Genomic DNA, 21,150 nt, shown 5'->3' with positions numbered 1-21,150 from the left:
TGTGTTTGTATGGGTTTCTTTTAACATTTAGATCTCCAATTTGGTTGGAATTTATTCATAGTACATGTAATGATAGGTATGTATCTACTTCTTTTTTTTGCATATACCTACTTTTTTTTTTAATGACTGTACCCTTCACCTTACACTTTAAAAGGAAGTTATTCTCTTTCCTAGTGATTTGAGATGCCAGTTTTGGTCATATGCTAAATACCCCTATGTACTTGGGTTTACCTATTGATTTTTCATGCTATATGCTGGTTTTTTTGCCTATTTTTGAGCTAGAACTACATTTAATTATGGTGTAATTATGCTTATGTAATGGTTTAATATCTGTTAGGGAATTATCCATCCACATAGCCTTTCCTCGTCAGTGATTTCCCAGCTAATTTTGCATATTCATTTTTCATTATGAACTTCATTATTGACATATCTAGCTTCATTGAATAAGTTAGAAAAACAGCAACGCTAACTGATATTTTTTTATTGGGATCATGTTAAATTGATAAATATCAACTTAGAAACTTAGAAAGAATGGACCTGTATAATGTTCAGTCATTTTACCCAAAAATAAGACTGTATTGTGGTCCGATTGACTTTTAGTACACTTTGTAGTGTTTTCCTCACGTAGATTTTGCATATACCTTTATTATTGTTATTATTAAATCATTTTGTTGTTATAATTTTATTTTGTGCATTTTAATCATTTTTAGTTATTAATATTACATCTGCTACATTAAAAATGTGAAATATTTTCTAAATTTACTCTTCTCTGAAAGAATTATGTGGTCTGAAATCATCTGGTCTTTCCAAGTTTGGTTGAACTCACTTGTGAAAATGTTGGGACATGGTGCTTTGTCTTAAGAGTTCATCCAGTGAGGATGAAATCTGACTCTCTGGTGTGAGGTGATGATTGGGACAGGTCACCCTCATTCAGTCTGAGTTTGTGTTGGCTTGAGACTGGATTTAATATTTCCTAAGATTGTTTCTTTATCTCACTCTAGGGTGTAGCCCTTCTGGAATTCTAACAGTTTACCAAGGCCCTCTCTCTTTTGCAGACCCCAGAATCCATGTTTTTTGTCTTTCAAGCACTGGCTTCTGCTTCTTTCTGCTCAATTTCTTAAACTTTCTATTCTGTGCCACTTTCCAATCAGCAAATGTCTTCAGCGGTAGAAAACTGGGCTTATGTTTAATTTTACCCAGGGTCTTTGTTTCTGAAGTCTTGAGTCCTGTGATAACTACAATGTCTACAAACAAATGCTTATTTGGAATGCACTTCAGATTTTTAAGGTGATCTTGGTGAGAACAAGCAGGAATGGCAACAAGCTATTTTTCTTTAGTAGATACAGAAAAATGAACTTTGATATTAGTAAAGTGTTTATATAAGAACATTCTTGCAATTCCCACTGTGAAGATTTTGTCAATGCATTATTAACTGTCCTTTATTTTTAATATGATCTATGAAAAACAGTCTACCTAGAATACAATGACTGGGAAATATCTACAGTATTTTTTTTTTTTTTTTTTTTGTGAGGAGATCAGCCCTGAGCTAACATCCGCCAATCCTCCTCTTTTTTTGCTGAGGAAGACGGCCCTGGGCTAACATCTGTGCCTATCTTCCTCCACTTTATATGGGACACCGCCACAGCATGGCTTACCAAGCAATGCTTCGGTGCGCGCCCGGGACCCGAACCAGCGAACCCCGGGCCGCCGCAGCGGAGCGCGCGCACTTAACCGCTTGCGCCACCGGGCCGGCCCCTATCTACAGTATTTTTATCTTTCTTCTAAAGAAAGATGAGATCCATAACTTATTTTGTTTCTTTCTTTGCTTTGGCTACGTGAAAGCTCAGAGACTGACTTAATGGAAATATTTGATGCCTTTTTGGAAGTGTACTAAGTGTAAAAAGGTACAATAAACTAGATTGCATAAATAATAGAAATTTATTGTCTCAAAATTCTGGAGGCTAGAAGTGCATAATCAAGGTGTTTAGCGGGGTTGGTTTCGTCTGGGGGCTGTGAGAAAAGGACCTATTCCAGGCCTGTCTCCTTGGCTTGTGGTTGGCTGTCTCCACCCTGTATTTCTTCACAACACCTTGCCTCTATGTGTGTCTGTCTCTGTGTCTAAATACTATACTATACCCTATACCCTCGGATACCATATCGGTCATATTGGATTAGGACCCACCCTAATGACCTCATTTTAACATGATTACTGCTCTAAAGACTCTGTCTCCAAATAAGGTAACATTCTGAGGTACTGGGGGTTAGGAATCCAGCAAACCTTTTTGAGGGGGGGACAAATTTCAACCAGTAATGAAATAAATGTAGTATAAAAGAAAATACACTTATATATGCACTAATAATTTGGAAAAATAGTTATATTTACAAATAAACAGCTTATGGATTTCCAATGTGTGAAAAGATTAACTTCAGGAAACTAATTCACAGTAAGCAGCCTAAAGCAGCAAAAGGTATTGGTCAAAATAAGCTGAGGTAAGTCTTTTAGATTCTCCTAACAACTAGAACAAATAAACAGAGTATATTATTAGCTCTTCCTAGGCAAATGCTGTTCACAATTGGATTAATAGTGTGGTAACATCAGTGAGCCTATTGATTCTGCTTTTCTCAACTGTGAAGATTTAAATAAATATCTTTGAACCTCTTAATATAAAACCAGGTACGCTGTCATGGGTTATTTAGACCATTCTAAGTGGAATAACCACATAGAAAATTTTAATAATATTAGAATACTACTAAAAAATCTGCCTATAAAAGAATATAAAAAATTCTCATTAATCAGACATCCTCAGCAGTGACAAGGTCACTTCCTGAGCTGAATGAAGTAATTTATACAACCTTTCCTATTCTGCAGTTAAGACTGAACTAAACAACAAATCAAATGTGAACTCTCATCATTTTAATACCATTGGATATAAAATTTTATTTAGACTTAATTTCTCAATGACTTCTCTGGATGAATATCTTGTTAATAATTAGTTTATTAAAAGATAAAACAATCATGTTCACACACCGTTTACTGAATAATTATTAAGTACAGCTCATATTTTTGTAAAGATCTATCTCTGTCAAGGTCACAGCAGGAAAGAGATTGCACACTCATGCTCAAGTGAGGTTATTCACAAGCTGAGGATGTCACTTACTGTCCAGTCCCTGCCAGTCTACTCTTAATAAGTGCACCAGAACAAGAGGCATAACCGGAATTTTACCAAGCAAGGCATGGTGCACGTTCATGTTACTCATGGAAAAAGTTTAATAAAGAAACTATTACTAAATATGTAGGCAGGGTTATGAACACTGACAAGAGATGGCTTAGTAGTACCACAGAACTAGCAAAATTTGGGAGCCATTACTATCTCTTGAACAGTAGGAACAATGGAAGGGAGTCATTACTCAAACCCATAGAGAGATTGGCTGTAGGAGGGAAGCTGTGTCTTTCAGTAGAGTAACAAGGCTAAGCCTTTTTAACCTGACAAGGATGGAGGAAAAATACATCAGTATTCCTCCTCCCCTACATTCCAATCTTTGGCTGGTATCTATGAATGCTTAACCTTATCTAAAAGCCAGACAGCAAGGAAATCATTGATATAGTCCATATAGGTCAGCCTCCCAGGCTACAAAGCAGGATGGATAAGAATAGAGTGGTGGAAAGGAATTAAAAATATCCATAAAATTGTTGTATAATTTTTCTAAATACATTGCCTTCTACACAGATTTGTCTCCTCTAATTTTAATGGGATAGGCATATTCCTCATATACAGATGAGAAAAAAGGAGATAAAGGAGACTGCATAACTTGCCTCTGATCGTAGACTTATTAAGTAGGTAAGGTTAGATTCTAATAGTCTAGTTTAGCCTACTGCAAGGTTTTGCCTAATGATCAGACAGTTTCTCAACTTTTATGTCCAGGATAAAAAATAATATGTTGTGGCTCAGAATATTTCTGTGGGTATCTTTACTGCTATATTCATGTATGTCCTATTTTAATGTTCAAGTTCTCCTAAATGTTTGATTTTGGAATATATAAAATTTGTAATGTTTTGTTTTGTTTTTATGATAGAATCCTTAAAATTGTCAAATGACAATATGTCTATGACATTAATGATAAGTTGAGTGGTTAAAATTAAATCTTCACTATTTAAAAGTTCAATTTTTTCTTTTAAAAAGAAAATGTATGTGTGTGTGTGTGTGTACTTGAGGAACTACTTAAAAGGTTATCTAATTATTAACTCTGGATGCCTGTTGAGATCTTTCTGACTAAAAATAAAGAATGACAGTGAAAGTGAATCAGGGTATGACCTGTATGCTAAACGGCTTAGCATTTTCTGCTCTTGTGTTTTCTCTTCTACTAGTCTTGTACCTCTCGTTTCATGGTTATATAACTGGCATTCTGTTTTTTATAATTTTAGGTATCATTCTTACATGAAAGATGGTAATTTCCATTTTATCCATTGAGTTTAAACTAAATGTTAACCATTGAAAATTAATAAGAAATATGAGTAAACGCTAATCTCAGATTGTTAAAACTGACACACGTACACATTTGCCCCATTGTTCCGGAGGTCTCACTGAAGTAAAAGTAAAAAAGTTCTCAGAGAAACAAAGATTTAATAGTGAGAAGACAGCAGGGTATGGGAAGGGTTATGTAAGCAGTAAAATAGATTTGAATTCATTATTTGGAGAAATAAAATGTATATGATGAAACATACAAGAAGACAAAGCTAAGATTATATGATTTGGAAACAATAGAACTTTATAGAAATTCTGGGTTCAGTGCTAATGGATAAGATGTCATATGGATGTGAATAAATGGATCAAAACTAGGCATTTAAATCAAATCAAATTAAATCAAATATGGTATGAAGGTATTGGAAAGTACTCTTTCTCTGCAATGCGTAGGTACCTGACCTTTATTCTTGAAGGAAATAACTTCCTGGAATCCTCAACCAGTATGTTTCAGGTTATACCACGTTGGTCAGAACTATGTCATGGCCACATCTAGTTGCAAGGAAACTTAGAGAGGTGAGAAATTTTAATGGGGGACTTTGCTTTCCTGAGAATAATTAAAGATCTATTGGTAGTGATTTAATGACATATCTATGTTTTGAAGACAAATACCAAGGTTGGTCACAAAAAGACAAAAAACAACAATTATGTCACAATCTACAATTCTCGAAGAAATTTTTGGAGTGAAAAAAATAATTGAGAAAGTGATAATTTTCTTTGCTTTTATGAGTTTTTTAAAGACTTTATTTTTCAGAGCAGTTTTAGGATTATAACAAAATTGAGAGGAAATACAGGACAGAGATTTTCTATATACCCCTGCCCTCACATTCCCATAGCCTCTCCCATTATCAACATCACTCACCGGAATGGTACATTTTTTTTTTTTTTTTTTTTTTTTTACCAAAGATGAACTTACATTGACGTATCACAGTCACCCAATGTCCATAGTTTACCTTAAGGTTCACTCTTGGTGTTCTACATTCTATGGGGTTGAACATATGCCTAATGACATATATCCATCATTATATTGTCATACAGAGTATTTTCACTGCCTTAAACATTCTCTTTGCTCTCTCTGCCTATTCATTTACTCTACCTTCCTGGCAACCACTAGTCTTTTTATTATCTCCATAGTTTTGCCTTTTTCAGAATGTCACATAGTTGGTATGTAGTCACATAGGTAGTATGTAGCCTTTTCAGATTGACTTCTTTCACTTAGTAATATGTGTTTAAAGTTCCTCCATGTCTTTTCATAGCTTGATAGTTAATTTCTTTTAAGAGCTGAGTAACATTCCATTTTCTGGATATACCACAGTTTATTTATCAATTCACATACTGAAGAGCATCATGGGTGCTTCCAAGCTTTGGTAACTATGAATAAAGCTGCTATAAATACCTCTGTGCAGGCATTTGTGTGGATATAAGTTTGAAGTTCCTTTGGGTAAATACCAAGGAGCATGACTGTCTGGATTGTAAGGTAAGAGTATGTTTAGTTTTGTAAGAAACTGCCAAACTGTCTTCTAAAGTGGCTGTACCATTTTGCATTATCACCAGCAATCCATGAAATTTCTTGTTGCTCCACATCCATCCCAGTATTTAGCATTGTCAATATTCTGGATTTTGGCCATTCTAATAGGTGTGCAGTAATATGTCATTTTTATTTTAATTTGCATTTCCTTGATGACATATAATGTGGAGTATCTTTTCATATGCTTATTTGCCATCTCTATATCTTATTTGGTGAGGTATCTGTTAAGCTGTTTGGCCCATCTTTAATCAGATTGCTTGTTTTCTTATTACTGAGTTTTAAGAGTTTTTTGTATATTTTGGATAACAGTCCTTTATCATACGTGTCTTTTGCAAATATTTTCTCCCAGTCTGTGGCATGTCCTCTCATTCTCTTGACACTGTCTTTCACAGAACAGTTTTTATTTTTAATGAAGTCCAGCTTATCAGTTATTTCTTCCATGGATCATGTCTTTGGTATTGTATCTAAAAAGGCATCACCATATTTAAGGTAATCTAGGTTTTCTATTATGTTATCTTCTAGGAGTTTTATATTTTGAGTTTTACATTTAGATGTATGTCTATTTTGAGTTAACTTTTGTGAAAGGTGTAAGTTCTGTGTCTAGGTTTATTTTTTCCATGTGGATGTCCAGTTGTTTCAGCACCATTTGTTAAAGAGTCTCTCTTGCTCCATTGTATTGCCTTTCCTCCTTCATCAAAGGTCAGTAGACTATATTTATGGGAGGTCTATTTCTGGGCTCTCTATTCTATTCACCAATAGAACACTGTCTTGATTACTGTAGCTTTATAGTAAATCTTGAAGTTGAGTAGTGTCAGTCTTCCAACTTTGTTCTTCTCCTTCAGTATCGTGTTGGGTATTCTGGGTCTTCTGCCTCTCCATATGAATTTTAGAGTCAGTTTGTCAATATTCACATAATAATTTTCTGGGATTTTGATTGAAATTGCCTTGAATCTATAGATCAAATTGGGAAGAACTGACTTCTTGACAATATTGAGTCTTCTTTTTTATGGACATAGAATATGTCTTCACTTAGTTAGCTCCTCTTTGATTTCCTTCATCAGAGTTTTGTAGTTTTCCTTGTATATATTTTGCACAAATTTTGTTAGATTTGTACCTAAGTATTTCATTTTGGAGGTGCTAATATAAATGGCATTGTGTTCTTCATTTCAAATTCCACCTGCTTATTATTGGTATATAGGAAAACCATTGACTTCTGTATACTAACCTTATATCATGAAACTTTGCTGTAATTGTTCTTAGTTCCAGGAGTGTGTTTGTTGATTCTTTCAGATTTTCTACGTAGATGATCATGTCATCTACAAACAAAGACAGTTTTATGTCTTCCTTCACCATCTGTGTACCTCTTATTTCCTTTTCTTGTCTTATTGCATTAGCGAGGACTTCCAGTATGATGTTGAAAAGGAGTGATGGGAGGGCACATCCTTGCCTTGTACCTGAAATTAGTGGGAAAGCTTTGAGTTTCTCACAATTAGGTATGATTTCAGCTGTAGGGTTTTTGTAGATAGTCTTTATCAAGCTGAGAAAGTTCCCCTCTATTCCTAGTTTACTGAGAGTTTTCATTATAATTGGGTATTGGATTTTGTCATATGCATTTTCTCTATCTATTGATAATTTTCTTTTAGAAAATCATGTGATTTTTCCTTTTTAGTCTGTTGATATGATGGATTACATAAATTGATTTTCAAATTTTGAACCAGCCTTGTATACCTGGGATAAATCTCACTTGGTTGTGGTGTATAATTCTTTTTACATATTTTTGGATTTTTGCTAATATTTTGTTGAGAACTTTTACATCTATGTTCCCGAGAGATATTGATCAATAGTTTTTTTTTTTCTTGTAATGTCTTTGGTTTTGTATTGGGGTAATGCTGGCCTCATAAAATAAGTTAGGAAGTATTCTCTCTGCTTCTATCCTCTGAAAGAGATTTTAGAGAATTGGTATAATTTCTTCCTTAAATGTTCAGTAGAATTCACCAATGAATCCATCTGGGCCTGGAGTTTTCTGTTTTGGAAAGTTGATATTTATTCAATTTCTTAAATAGATGTAAGCCCATTCAGATTGTCTGTTTCTTCCTATGTGAGTTTTGGCAGATTGAGTCTTTCAAGAAATTCTGTCTACTTCATCTAGGTTATCAAATCTGTGGGCATAGAGTTGTTCATAGTATTCCTTTATTATCCTTTTAATTTCCTTTGGATCTGTAGTGATGTCCTATCTTTTATTTCTGACATTAGTTATTTGTTTCCTCTATCTTTTTTCTTACCTTTTCTTACCTTTTTTCTTACCTCTAGCCTGGCTAGAGGTTTTTCACTTTTATTGGTCTTTTCAAGGAAGCAGTTTTCAATTTTGTTGACTTTCTCTTGATTTCCTATTTTCAATTTCATTGATTTCTGCTCTTATTTCCATTTATTTTCTTCTAGTTACTTTGGATTTAATTTGCTCTTGTTTTTCTAGTTTCCTAGTTTTGTAAGGTGGAAACTTAGATTATTAAAATTAGATCTTTCTTCTTTTGTAATAAATGCATTCAATACTATAAATTTCCCTCTAAGCACTGCTTTTACTGCATCCCACAAATTTTGAAATGTTTTATTTTGATTTTCATTTGGTTCAAAATATTTTAAAATTTCTTTTCAGATTTCTTCTTTGTCCCATGAGTTATTTAGAAGTGTGTTTTTTAATCTCCATGTATTTTGGAATTTTCCAGTTATCTTTCTGTTATTGATTTCTAGTTTATTTCCATTATGGTCTGAGATCAGCCATTGTATGATTTCTATTCTTTCAAATTTGTTAAGGTGTGTTTTGTGGCCAAGAATGTGGTTCTATTTTGGTGAATGTTCCATGTGAACTTGAGAAAAATGTGTATTCTGCTGTTGTTGGATGAAGTATCTATACATGTCAGCTATATACAGTTGATTGATAGTGTTGAATTCAACTATATTCTTACTGATTTTCTTGCTGGCTCTGGTGTCTAAGAGAGGGGTGTTGAAGTCTCCAACTATGATAGTGTATTTATATATTTCTCCTTGCAGTTCTATCAGTTTTTGCCTCATGTAATTTGAGGCTCTGCTGTTAGTAACTTTTATGAGTTTTCATGAGCAAATGTGTGGCAACTCAAAACAAACTAAGTGAATTTAACAAAAATAAAATGAAAACATTAATTGGTTATTTATTGAATACTTAGTATCAGCCAGTAAAGCAGTGAAGAAGACAAACAAGTGTCCTGCTCTAATAGAGATTACACTCTAGCTGGGAGATAAAGAGGAAAAGGGGGGAAAAACAAGTCAACAACACACAGCTGAAAGGTAATTTAAGTTGGTGATATTACTGGGGAAATTCTCATCTCTATTTCACAGTATCTTTTGACATCACATCCATGGACATTCATATTCCTATTTAATACTCCATGTATAGTAATAACTCTACAATTTCATCTCAGCAGACAACTCAATGGCTCAGATCAACCAATATCGAACTCAACTTCTACTAGTCACAGGGTACATTTACTAAATGGATCTTCCTGGGGCCTTTTAACATGTTTTGCTGAGATAAATTAGCCTGGAATGCCCATAAATTATTTTACTATAAGTAACTGACTGACTCTGCTGAATTAGGGCCATTCAATTTTTCTGGTGCTAATAATTCTGTCACTATATAATCACTTAATATTAAAACATAAAAGAGAAATGCAGGCGTCTGCTTTGATCTTGAGGGTTTATGAAAGTACATCATAATAGTGAAATATTTTAGTGTAGAAAGTAAAAGAATCTAAACTTAAATACAAAATTTCTAACACCATAGACTTCTAGTATAGATGATAATTACTTTTATAAGATATATCTTTTATTGTTACTTATGCTTCTTGTTTTCTTGGTTTTATTTTCTTTAAAATCATTTCTGTGATAGGCTGAAGGATGGCGCCTGAAGATATCCATATCCTAATCCCCAGAACCTGTGAATGTTACTTTAATGACAAAAGGGACTTTGCAAATGTGATCCTGTAAAGGATTTTGAGATAGGGAGATTGAATGAATTTTAATCATTTAATCTTATTTAGTGCCCTAAATGATGTAATCATAAGGGTCATTATAAGAGGGAGACAAGGAGGTCAAAGGAGACAGTAAGAGATGGGACAACACAAACAAGAAGCTGAGGTGATGGGAGGAAGAGGCCAGGAGCCAAGAAATGCAGGGAACCTCTCAAAGTTGGAAAAGACAGAGAAACAGGTCTCTCTGGAAACCTGTGATTGATTTAGCTGGTTGGAGCAAATAAAATGATTCATTAAAATGAAACTAAATCCAAGTTTTAAAAGAGCACAATATAAATATGCTGAAAGTAATACACTGAATTGTATATCAACGTGGTACATTAAAAATAATTAGTTCAGGGGCTGGCCCGGTGGCATAGTGGTTAAGGTCGTGTGCTCTGCTTCTGTGGCCCGGGGTTTGCAGGTTTGGATCCCAGGTGCGGACCATCACACTGCTCATCAAGCCACGCTGTGGTGGCGTCCCACTTATGAAATAGAGGAAGATGGGCACAGATGTTAGTACAGGGCCAATTTTCCTCAGCAAAAAGAGGAAGATTGGCAACAGATGTTAGCTCAGGGCCAATCTTCCTCACACACACAAAAAAATATCAAATGGATTTAGAACACAGTGTGCTCAGTTAAGGTTTGAAAACAATCTTTTTGAATCGTAATGAAAATGATGAAGAGAAATATATATACATATATTTTAATTTTTATATATTATATATAGTTATATACATAAAATTTCATGTTGGAGGTGTACGTGCATGTATAATATTCTTTTAATTGTTTATTCAAGAACTACATAAACGTTTAAATGGATCCTTTTTTGGAACAATAAAAGCAAACCTCGTATGTCCAAGGCAATAAAGGCAGCAATGTGAAATAAATATAAACCACAGACTCTGACATCACAGAGAATGGCTGAGCAGGGAGCTCAAAGCATCCCGCGTTCCACTGAAACAAGCATAAACTGGCAAAAAAAAAGGGCAGAATTAACTTTTTCAGAATTCTGGAATCTAATCCAAAACTTACAGCATCCAAGGGGCTGCTTAAAGAGGAAGAGGACAGATGAATTTTGGTAAGAGAACACAGTAGCATTTTCACCCACCAGCCTATCCTTCTCCATTCCCCAGCCCAGCAACCGCGTCCGTGCGGACAGGATCTGCATTCCTGGTGTGGCATGTTGGTGCCAGGGAGTTAATACCGCTTTGTTCTTAAAATACTATGGTCATGCATTTGACTTGTCCGGTGGTTCCCTGAAGGGCCCATGCAGAGGATGACCTTTGTTTCCCCCTCTTTAGGCTAGACTGGCTTTCTGGGCACCTGTGGAAAGATTAAAGACATACACTGCCCGCGCCTAAGGCAAAGGACGGTGTATAGGACAAGCAGCAGACAGATCTCAAAGCCCACTAAAAACGAAGCTGAGGAGGAAGTCTCCCCGGAGAATACGAGCCCAGAAAGACTACTGTGCACCCCGTAGAAAAGAGAGTGCGACACGCATGCCCAGAACCAGACGTGTGCTCGGACTATACATGAGAAGACCTGTGGCTTACATCTGTGGGGCATCTCTGGGCCCTGAGCTCACAGTTGGTGACAGCTGCCATAGAGTTGTAGGTGGCCTGATTTAGTGGGAAAGGAGTGACCCAACTCAGAGCCAAGCTGCAAAGACCAGGGGAGACGTGATTTTTGTTTTGTTTTGTTTTTGTCCTCCAGGCGTTTAAAATAACCAATCCGATCAATCATATTCCAAGACACTGAATTTGAAATGTTTGCAGGCGTTCCCAGAAAATAGCTGGATATGACTTTGTTCTGCTTCCTCCTTTCATGTGATCAGACACTTCCTCTTTCTATGGATCATTGAAGGATTGCAAAATACTATGATTCAGATTTGAGCATGGAAAGCAGGAAATGCTTCCTATTGTTGTTATGCTTCAATCCATTTTTACCAGATTTCTGGATTGGCACATTAGACTCAAGGCTCAACAGTCAACAAAATGCCTTTACTTCCCTTGTCATTCTTTCAAGTGGGTCTCTAATCCATTAAGGACCTCCGGAGAAAGTAGACAATGTTCTTGAGCAGTGTTCTCATATATCTGGATTCCTAGACCATCCTACTATCTAATAGAATTTCATTTTTTTCCTGCCATCTGGCATATTCAGGCCAAAAACAAACAAAAAAACTCTAAAAATTGTAAGATTATTGAAAACAATTGTTTTTCTACTAATCTCCAATGTAAAATGAAGATTATGGCAGAGAGATTAAAAGAAGTGCTGTTTGTAAAATACAACCCAAGTTTCTAAACATATGTGCTTTATTTTTCATTTTCATGCTGTTTGTTTGTTTATTTGAAGGTAGTCTCCCTTGGTAATAAGGGTATAATTTCTAAGATAGTTTGTAAATATTTTAAGGATAGAGTTAGTACATTTTCAGATTAAGTATACCAACTCTGGGGACAACTGCTTGTGTTTAAATCCTGACCCAATCATTTTCCAACTGTACTGCTTGGGTCTAGTTACTTATCCTTGTACCTCAGCTTCCATATATTTGAAATGGAGATAATAAAAATATCTATCTTGTAGAGCTGTGAAGATTAAACACATTAGCATTTTGAAAAATGTGCCAATTATATGAAATGTATTCTAAATGCCACACAACAAAAAGGCTGGCGTAAGGAAAGACAAGTGTAAATATAAGCTGAGATGAAGCAAGGAACAATACGTTAGTTGACATAGTGGTTGCACTTCGGAAAAAATCTGTTTTCATTTAAAACTTATTTATTAGGCATGTTGGTTCACCTACCCTGGTAGATCATGGTCCGTGAGTTTCCATGGGCAAAAAGCATTCATCATATAGTCTGCAACAATGGGTATTCCCAGTATTTCAAAATTTCTTTGAACTTTTTTCTGAACTCACAAAGCAAATGTATGCAAATTAGAACCTTCTACTCAGATGGATGACTAGCCAATTCCCAGGTGAGTTAGAAAATGACTGAATTCTTTCATTCTTAAACAGAAGAAACAGTTTCTTTATGTTTATATTGTAATTATACTTCGTGTTAGCGAATATAGCATGAGTACTCTAGAAAAAATGTACGTAACAAGGTATTGTTTCAATATTTATTTTAAAAATCGCCCAGTTTACATTGATTATTTCCTACACTGAATATCCTAGACATGGGGTTCTAATGTGTTTTCTGTGGAGAAACCAGAATGAAAATTATTTTTCAGTTTCTCAAGTGTCACTTTTGCTGCTGTCAACAGGCCTGCCTCTAGGAATATTTTTTTTATTCTTTCTAAATCACTGTTTTTATTATGTTGTAGTGTATGAAATCAGGTAAACTCTTTTTCAAGTGTATAACTCTTGCTTATGGGCTTTTAAACATATAATTTGACTTTTTAAAGAACCTGAGGTTTCTTTCCAAGTTGTTACCTGATTCTGGATAGTTCACATTGCTAGACTAATAAATATGAAATTTTTATATGTAACGGGGAGGAAGAAGGGCACGGATGTTAGCCCAGGAGCCGTTTTCCTCAGCAAAAAGAGGAGGATTGGCATGGATGTTAGCTCAGGGCCAATCTTCCTCACAAAAACAAAAACAAAAAAAACAGGTTTTTAGTATATTGCTAAATAAAATTGTTTTTGCTTTCTAATTTAAAAATGTATAGGCTTTATTTCACAAAGTAATTAAGATTTGTTGCAAAATATTCCTTAATAAATATTTTTAATTAAGTGATTTTTTATAATAGTGATTCCTAAGACCTTAAAGTGAGATTTAAAGAAAGGCTTTTCCAAATATCAAATGTATAATTATTTTAAATTAATTTTGTGGATTGCAAAGTATTAAATAAAGGAGGTGATAGTCAGTGATAACATAAGATTCAAATTATTTAGAAATAATTATAAGTTCAATATAATTATATTAAGAATTTTCGTTTTTAGAAATTGAGTGAAGTTTATACCCAGTACAAATTGAGTTGGCCTGTAGCTCATTAACCTGGCTGGTGGAGTAAGAGGGCATGTGGTCTCCTTTGTACCCACTCCTCCCCACTAAAAAAATGAGAGATTGACAATATCTTTCTCTATAGATTCATGTGAAGTTAATGCGTTTGAAAATGAGGCCACAGCATGAGAGAGTGGAAAAGATTTTTTGCACACTGTATGCTGAAGTTTTTTGTGTGTAGAAATGTGGTAGAATATTTCACAAATGTTCATTTTTTTCTATTTACAAATCACCATATTTAATTTTAAAAACATCAATCTAACCTCCAAATTAGTTAATTCTCTTAAATTGAGTTTGCTTGGCAAGTTTTCAATTTTTTACAGGTAACTCTTGGGTCCCATCAGCTGGTTATATTGGAATATATTTCTCAAATAATAAATATATTCATAGGGAATTACCCAATACTGCTTTGTTGTTCATGTTTAATCACTTTTCTTTTGACAAGCCAATAGTAGTTCAAGCTTAATTTATTTTCTTCTCGTTTGGCTATTACTGGCAGACTTTTACAGTATCTCTGATGGTATTTCTAAAATAGCAATGGTATGGATATTCACTGTCTCTCACATATACTCTCTCTCACACACACAAACACACACACACCACCACACACAGATACACAAAAAGGAGGTCCTGGGAAACTTTAACTCATACATATTAAATTTACTATTTTTTATACATTGTTTCAAAGTCCAAGATTTAAGTTAAAGCTTCACTTTCATTACTAATTTGAGTCTTAATTAACACAGATAGTTTTATACATTTTATTCCAGAACATTTGTAGGAATAATAAATAGCAAATTGGCTCAGTGTTATAATGTCAATGTGAAATATAGTATAAATAAATTCTCTTTCCAGGATTTCTTCTTTTGGAAATTTGTTCCTGTTTATATAACTAGGGTAGCACTACATGTAACTCATCAGAATGGCTAAGAATAAAAAGAATGGCAATACCAAGTATTGGTGCGGATATGAAGCTGGGAATTTCATACCTTTCTGGTAGGAATGCAAAATGGCACATTCACTTTAAAAACAATTTCCTGTTTGTTTGCAGTTGCTTTAAAGTTAAACTTATAACTACCATACAACCCAGCAATTCCACTTTTAAGTATTTACCCCAAAGAAATGAAAACATGTCCACACAAACACTTTTACGGAAAAGTTTGTACGTAATGGCCTGAAGCTGAAAATGACCCAAATGTCCATCAACTGGTGAATAGGTAAATTTTACTAGATCTACAAAATGAATACTACTCAGTAATAAAACAGAATGAACTTCTGATACCTGCAACAAGATGGATCAATTTCATAAACATTATATTAAATTAAAAAGCTAGACATAAAAGATTACATTCTCTATGAAAGTGTTTGCATAAAAGTCTAGAAAAGGTAAAGATTTAATGACAGAAAGGAAATCAACCATTGTTTCTGTTGAGGATCAGGGAGAGTGCAAGAGAATTCTCCAAGGTGAAGAAAATGTTCTCTATTTCAATTGTGAGTGGTACATGACAATACACGATTTCCAGAACTCATCACACTGTACACTTAAAATTATTGAATTTTATTGCATATAAATTATACTTCCACAGAGTTGGGAAGAAAAGTAGAGAGAAGTTACAGTGTTGCTATGAGATTAAAAGGGAGATTAATGCAAAACCCTTAGCATAGGGCCTCAGAAATGGTAGATGTTTGATACATGTAGTCATTATTTTTAATATCCTTTATTTTACTTAATTGTTAAGCCCCTTACCTCATGGACAGTGTGCTGTGAAGGTTAATTTCAGTAGACCTGGAAGTAGCCTGAGCTGTTTTGCTAAAATACGGTCACAACATTGACTCCTAGTCAAGGTATTACACATGCTGTTTTGTTTTGTAACCATGGGTCTGAGGGATTTTGGAGTGGTTTATACTAGTTTGTAGGTATTATTTATTGATAATTTACTGTGGTTATCAGTCAATATGTTAATAGATTTAGTTATACTAAACCTCCTTTGAATTTTGAGATAAATACTACTTGGCTATGTTGTATTATACCTCAATATAAGGCTTAGCTTTGATTTCTGTAGGTGCTCTCAGCATGATCATGATAAGGGCCTGTCTTGACATGAGGACAGCCATGTTTGGCTGGTCCATGAACCTACAGCCACTAACACACAAAGAAATATAAAGTGGCTTTCTGTGTGGTGGGAACTGGCCCTTCTCCCAGGGACTGGCCCTTCTCCCATAGAGATAGTTGCAATTTGTAAGATTACAAGACTCTTTGGGGGTCGTAGCCCAGGATGGGCTGGCCATCTGTGCTGGGCTAGGACGATAACCAAGGAGCTCTATGCACATACATGACTGATAACTATTTGTGCATGAGGACACCAAATGCTTACTGTGGAAATTACTTATGCTATATAAGCTGCTGGAAACAGGCCGGGTGAGAGTCTCGCCTGTGGGGGGGGAATGCCTTGCCCAGGACCCCTTTCGATTGGCACTCCTGCCTTAAAGGGACTCTCGCCGGTGTTAAGGGCTTGGATGTTATATGTACCCGATCTGATGTTTCTCTTTTTCGATTGATCTAATGTTGTTTCCTCTTTTTATTGACTTATTTGGATAAGATAAGTACCCGATCTGCTGTTTCTTTGAGTATAGCTACTTCCTGTATTCTCCATATCTATTTGGTAACTTTCGCCTTTACCCTTCCCTATGTAACAAAGTGTGCGTTCAGTCCATTCATTTGGGTTGGAAAGTTCCTTTTTACGTCTCCGATTGAATCCACCGAACCTCTTACAACAGGGCCATAGGGCCTTCAAAATAATTTGCACACTGAGGCTGAGGCTTAGGTTATTCTTCCAGGTTTGTATTATTCAGTCTTTAATGAATTTGCGAGAGGAGAGTTGTCTTATAGCTGGACTGGGGCAGCTTCATGATTATTTCTGGGGAAGCCTGGAAGTCTGGTGCTGACCACTGACCAAGAAAAGAATGAATCGTGCTAACTAATGATTTATAACGTGCTGTTTAAAATTCAAAACTCTCTTGGGATCACATGGTACTAACTTGCCTCCACGGTTTAGGGAAGCAGACATTGATAGTTTGCTCGGGATTTAACAGATCCAGAGCTTGTCTTCAGCCAAATGACAAGTGGAATATGAAAGACTCCTCAGTAAACTCCTGTGTGGGCCCCCCGGGAACTGAGAAATATTGTACATACCTTAGTAGTTCATAGTCCCAAAACAAAGTATAACCTGTAGGAAGAAAAAGGACTCTGGAGGACTGTGTTTGCAAATGTTTGGACTTCTCTGCTCTTGCTCGTTCTTTCTTGCTCCTGTTGTTCCGTATCCTTTACCTTTACTAAAGCCTTGCCTGAGTACGCCCTGTGCAGTCTTGTCCTTTCAGTCATCTGACCATGTGATATCATTGCCATGAGTATTCCCCTGCAGAATTTGTTTTCGCTTCCTGAATTTTCATCATTTAATTTCTTGTTTTATTTTCACCCTCAGTAGTATTCGTTAAGACATTTTCCCACTATTAACATTAGTATTGACTCAGAGAGCCTTTAGAATATTGCCATATTCAAGGGTCCTAGATAAAGAGAGAGTATAGTGTGGTGTTGGGTAAGCCTTTGACTATTATATTTAACCTGATAAATAACAGCAATTAGTAAAAATATATTATGCTGAATTTGAAGCCACTTCAATACTCATTGCCTTAAAATTGCAAGTATATGTCAAGATATAAAATAACAACTCATACACTACTTTCCTGTAGGTAACATATAATAACCTACAAATTAAGACCTATGATTTAATTACAGTTTAGTCTATGAAGGTGGGGGAAAATCAGAGAGTTTGATTGAATGAATGATCTTAATAGCTAAATCCAAGAAGCTAAAGTAGTCTGTAACCGTTATCTCTATATTAGGCCTATGCTTGCCTCACTCAGCTAATACTGTTCTTGAGTGGAGCCCTTTCCACTATTCAGTGAAAGTATCTGGCTGCATGTCCAGTTGCATGAGCAGTGCAGGATAGGTTGCGGAGAGGAGAGACCAAAGAAAAGACCCAGAGACAGCATTCAAGACATAAGGGTTTATTGGGTCTTACTTACAGAGAATGTCCAGTGGCAGCCGGTTGGACAGAGTTGTGCACCTGCACCCACTACTGTGAATAGGGATGGGGGTGCTTATGTATGCAAGGGAACAAAGGGTACGTGCTTGCCAAGAGAGATTGTCCTTGCATGGCCGGCATTTCAAGGATCAACAGCTCACGTAGTAGAAGGGCTCTGTGTTCCCTCATAAATTGATGCTCTTTGAGAGAAACAGTTACAATACTAGATGGTTGACATCCTGCCCAGAAAGGAGCCAGAAGAGCACCTGGTTGCTATAGGGCACATAGCCTATTGCCCGGCAAGTATGACCCTACAGAAGGCTAGAAAATAGCACCAACATATGGTTCTTAGAGTCCTTTTATAATATTTTTTTTTTGTCCATTACAGTCAAACATCTCATTTTGGCATCAAGTTCTTTGTTTACACATAATAATGACTTCAAATAACTTGCATTCAAGTCACACAGCCAAAGATTCTTTACATTTCTTTTAAAGTCTTGCAAAACACTGTTTTGATCCATTAAGTGTTGATTTTATAGTTTTGTACCCAGAGAGGAATTCTTATGTTTTTAGTTTCTAATTTCTTGAAGCAGACAATAATAATTTAAGAGTTTTTCTCTATTTGTGGAAAGTTTCAGGTAGCTTGGGCTATTAAAATACATCTCGATGCCTAGGTTATGTGACACATTTTCCTAAGAAGCCAACAGAAAATACTTATACCAAGGCAGGAGACCAAGAAAGAAGCTTTTTCAAAATTAGTCCACTGATGAAAATAAATGTCAAAAAAAGAACAAAAATATTTATATCTGAAAGATCGTAGCTATTGCATTGGCAATCCTTCCTTTTAACGTGTTATAATGTATTTTAAATTATCTTGTAGGCTGTTTTCACACATAACCTTTTTCAACTTCTTTTTCATTACAAATTTGGAAATTTTAGGACTGTCTCACTGCTTTCAATTAACTTCCCAAGCTGAAGTTAATGTATCATTTTGTATGTTGGTTATTTAAAAACTAGGTTGATTTTATGCATAGACCTATAAAATGCTATTACTCTACAATTGTAGAGAAATGGATACTTGAAAAACTTTTCTTCAAATTTCTAGATGCCCAGAGAACACTTTAACAAATATAAAATATATTTCAGTCTAACACATTTCTAAAATTTTACTCGTTTTTTTTTTTCCTCTCTGGAAGCATGAGTCACAGATTTGATGGAATATAAATAGGTGAAAAATTGAGGTGAAAAGTATAATCCAGTACTACTAAAGGGAGTCTTGAGATTTCCTTTTTTAAAAGGCAGTTGTTCTATATAAACATAGATATTCAAAATATAGTCAAGTCTGGAATGATTCCACACTAAAAATTTATATTGTATGTGTGATTGAGTTACTGTCAGCTAAACATTTTTTAAGTCAAAATTTAAAAACATGTAAGAGCCCTTTTGATACATCAAATGATTTTAGATAGCTCATTGAAAGAACATTAAATAACATTAAATATAAATCACATTTTAAAGAGTTATGAAGAATGACTTCCTTTTACTCGCTCTTGTTTTTTGTTATTTAAGTCAAGGAGAAATGATCAGGTTCAAAAGTAACTTTATAAAATTTGTTATCTTCCTTTTAAAAAGATAAAAACTATGATATCAGGTCAGATCTAATTGAATAACATTTCCCGTTGGGCTTATTTTTATAGCCAGAAATATTAGTTTAATATTTATAGCAAAATTACAGTTTCTTTTAAAATAAACATATTTAAGTAAAAACATGAGTCAATATAAATCAAATATTAAATAAATCATACTATACTTGTTGCTTACATAATGCATATATTGAGAAGGCAATATAAGCGTGTGAGAGAAATTAGGAAAACCTAGGCCTAATCTGATTTCCGTAATACTGGTAGGTTTGTGCTAACCAATCAATATCATAAAATAAAATGAAGTACTGACAGAACCTTACTGAACAACTCAAGCTGTTTTGCTAGTTACAGTAGGGTTTGCAATCAATTGGCAAATATATAAACACAGAGCTAGATAAAATTAATAATAAATTATTTTTAAAGAAGCAAATAAAAGCAGTTAAATCATGTTTCATCATGATGAGTCTTAAACTGGTCCTTTAAGGATTAGAAGGATAGGGGTTGTTAGTGAAGAACTTGAAGAGAACAATTAGTTCAAAGAAAACATATGGATAGACCTGGGGATCAGGAGTAGCCTGTGGTGATTAGTAGTGTAGACAGCAAACAATATGCAATTAAACTGTGACAAAGGTTAGGGAGAACCTTATATTTTTAAGGATTTTGGACTTCAACCTCTAATCCAGTCATTCTCAGCCCTGTCCCCTCATTAGCATCACACGAGGGAGATTTTAGAAAATACTCTACATGGGCTCTACCTCAGGCCAAATAAACCAAAATTTCTGAGATTGGGCTAAGGCATTATTGCTTGTTTGTTTGTTTTTAAGTTCCCCAGATGATTTTAAAGTGCAACCAAATTGGCAAGCCACTGCTTTCAGTAATGAGCCACCATTAGAAGCTTCTGATGAAGAATCTAGCATAATTCAAAAGAATTTTTGATTATAATATCTGTTTTTCAAATACTGACTTTTCAGAGAAAGTTTAAAGAAACATTATAGAAATAAGAGGTCGCACTATAGGAAATAAATTCTGTTGGTCAAGGTAAGAGACACTTATCTTTTGAATTAGGATGGTAAGAATAGAAAAGTTAGGATGAAAGTCTAAAATGTGGAGATGTAAGTTTACCAACTCAATATTTAGAGGACATTGTGCTAGAGTTTGTTTTGTTGGGGAGGTGATGATGCATTTGTGTTGATATCCAACACTTCCTATCATCACTGACATATTGCCACACCTTATTCTGAAAATGGACTGCTATTGATATAGATGTGAATATATAATCAATGACTTTACTGTGTATTGCGGTTTGTTGTTAGGATTGTCTATAGCC

Source organism: Diceros bicornis, chromosome 10, assembly GCF_020826845.1.
Source record: "Diceros bicornis minor isolate mBicDic1 chromosome 10, mDicBic1.mat.cur, whole genome shotgun sequence".
Taxonomy (NCBI): Eukaryota; Metazoa; Chordata; class Mammalia; order Perissodactyla; family Rhinocerotidae; genus Diceros; species Diceros bicornis.
Note: the sequence above shows the minus strand (reverse complement) of the source record.